Here is a 3198-nt window from a genome sequence, read left to right as displayed (position 1 = left end):
TTCAGAATGCTGTGATGAGAATTTTATTCTGGGTTTTCTGGATGGGACCTAAATATAGTCATACATTTTCTTATAGGCCAGAGGCAGAGGGAGTCATGAGAGGGTCACACGCAGAAGATACAGTGAAGCAAAGATAGAGGCATAGCAGTAATGCAGGGACCTCAAACTAAAGAATGCTGGTGGCCATTGGAAACAAGAAAGGGTCCCCTCTTGAGCTTGGAGGGAGGGAGGCCTGCTGACATCTTAATTTCACACTCAGGTCTCCAGAACTCTAAGAGAAAAGATTTCTGTTGCTTTCATCCACTAGCTTTGTAATGATTTATTATATTAATCACATAAATAAACATACTTCTTGCATGTTCATACTTTTAAGTAAATTATTTAAGCTTCCAAGTGCATTCACAACTGTCTTAATCAATTTCTTGTTGTTGGGACAAAATACCTGACACTCACAAGTTAAAAGAGGAAAAGTTTATTTTAGCTCATACTTTGTAGAGATTTCAGTTCAGAGTCAGCTGGCTCCAAGGCAGTGAGACACAGTACAGGGGCTCACTCCAGCAGCACATACACTAAAACTGGAATGATACAGAGGAGATTAGCATGGTCCCTGTGCAAGGATGACATGCAAATATGGAGAAGTGTTCCATATTTTTTTTAAAAAGAAAAGAAAAGAAAAAAGAAACAGTCCATGGGAAGGCAGGCAAGAGACAACAATTGCACCACTGAGCCTCCTTTTCCCTCTTATTCCATCCAGGCTACAAGCCTATTGGATGCCACTACTCACACCCCAGGTGAGCCCTCCCATTATCCAGACCCAGAATTATGCTAAACCAATCAGTGGCCTAATTTAGTTATCACCTTTAATCCATGTTCAAATACCCTAGATCCAATCACATTTAAAAAGCCCTACATACCCACCCATCACCTCTCTTCCGCCATGGGAACCTCGGTAAACAGTGCAGGAGGAGAGAAACCTTGCCCATTGCCTCTCTGCCATCCTGGGAATCTTGGCCAAGAGAAACCCAGGTGACTGGCCCATTTCCCTACACAGTGAGATGGGTGACCAATTTGGGAAATGCACAGAACTTGCCAACCGGCTCATCCAGGTGAACCCAGTGTAAATCCACGCTAACAAGGGGGGAAACACTTTGCATACAAATCCCAATGTATTATTGGTTCTGTTATATGATTATAGACTTTGATCCTGTGGTCTAAAGTACAGTTCAATAGTTATCACAATTTATCAGTTTCTGAATTATGTTTGATGCTATCATTGTTGCTAATTGTATTACTGTAGCTAGGATGTTATAGCCAGTGTAGTCAGTTGTTCTCCTTTGTGTAACAATATTGGGAAGCTCTGGGGTAACAATCTCACTACAGCCCTAAGCCAAAAGACTGGGAACTGAACCAAAAAGAAATCAACATTCCACCCTCAATTAATTGGGAAGGTAGAGTCTTGGGATCTACATAAACCAAGAATCTTCCACACACACAAGATATCCCTGAAGAACTGGTTTTCCGAGAGAGGCCTTGATACCATTGATATTGATACCTACCACCAAAACTCACAAATATCATCACAGAAAACAAAATAAAAATTTTTAAAAATAAAAATGTCAAGATGAAGGAGCAAAGTATGATTTCAAACCTTCAGCCCACACAGAATAAGTCTTGGGCACACTTACATAGAAGAAACTGGAAGTCAAAAGTCTGGAATTTCAGAAAACGATAGCAACCAAAGTAAAGAAACAACTCCATGAGGCTGTAGAGGAAATCAGATCAAAAATAATCTCTCAGGTAAAAAAAGAAATGACAACCATAATGAAAGAATTGCTGAGCATATCTAGAGAAGATAGATAAAAAACAGAGGAGTATAGGAAAATAATGGAAACCTAGAATGATCAATTTGAGAAAGAATCAGAATGCATGAAACAGACCCAAAGACATATTTAGGAAATTTAAAATTTCATTAAAAGCTGGCAAAACCATTTGAACAAAGCAAAAATAGACCTTCAGACCTTGAAGATAGGATTGTAGCTAGCAATCATGAAAGAAAAGATCTCTTAAAAAAAACAAGGAGCCAGGAAATAACAATTCAACAGCTATGAGACCATGCAAAGGAAAACAATATGTCTGATAGGCATCAACGAAAAAGGCACAAATTGACACAAATGACATAAACATATTTTTTGCAGAAATAATAGAAAATTTCCAAAGCATAAGAAAAGAATCTGACATACAGATAATTGAGGTATATAGAACTACAACCAGCCATGACCAAAATAAATATATACCCAGATGTAATAATCAAGACCCCAGAAATTCAGCACCAGAGCAAAATATTAAAAGCTGTTAGAGAAAAAAAAATGGATCACCTATAAAGCAAAGTTTATCAGTATCATGACAGATTCCTCAACACAAACCATCCAGTCATGAACTTGGAATGAAGTATTTCAAATTCAGAAAGAAAACAACTTCCAGCCCAAATTGTTGTGTCCTGAAAAACTATCTTTCAAAATTAATGGAAAAATAAGACACTTCTGTGAAAAAAAAAAACAACTTAAGAAATTCATGACCACCAAACCAACAGAGAGTACTGAGAGCTATTCTAGACAGAGATAAAAATGACCACAATTCCAAAAACAGCAGCAGAAATAAACCACCACCCTTGGCACGAAATTAATCAGAGGGGTAAAGCAGGAAACCACATCAGGAAGCCAACATGACAAAGACAAGCCTACAATATCAGTTATAACCATCAATGTAAATGGCCTCAGTTCACCAATAAAAAGAAACTGACTGCAGGGTGGATCAAGTACCAAAATCCAACACTGTGCTGTATACAAGAGACATATTTAATTCAAAAGGAAATCCATAGACTGAAAGTCAAAAGATAGAAAACAATACTCCACGTGACAGGAACCCAGAAAAAAAGCAAGGGTAGCTATTCTGCTTCTAGACAATGTGAATTTCAAATCAAAAATGATCAAACGAGATAAAGAAGGTCACTACATACTGTCAGTGGGAAACTTCAAGAGTAAGAGATAAGAATCATAAATATGTATGCACCAAATATATGTATACCCATCTATATAAGACAAATAAATATTAATAAGCATTAATAAGCAAATAAATTAAGCAATAGTACAATTGTAATGGGGGTACATTACACCCCATTGTCACAAACAGATCAACTAG

The 3198-nt window shown here is 37.4% G+C and overlaps 1 non-coding gene across 1 annotated transcript; it reads left to right on the top strand.

Annotated features, from left to right (window-relative positions):
• The first annotated feature begins 545 nt into the window (after positions 1-545).
• Positions 546-653, top strand: LOC111753520 (U6 spliceosomal RNA). Its single transcript, XR_002788301.1, has one exon. It is a non-coding gene; the product is annotated as a U6 spliceosomal RNA (small nuclear RNA).
• Positions 654-3198: the final 2545 nt, after the last annotated feature.

The sequence above is a fragment of the Cavia porcellus genome, unplaced genomic scaffold (genome assembly GCF_034190915.1).
Source record: "Cavia porcellus strain 051 isolate PalLab524CR breed Dunkin Hartley unplaced genomic scaffold, mCavPor4.1 scaffold_5, whole genome shotgun sequence".
NCBI lineage: Eukaryota > Metazoa > Chordata > Mammalia > Rodentia > Caviidae > Cavia > Cavia porcellus.
This window is presented reverse-complemented; position numbering and strand designations above follow the sequence as displayed.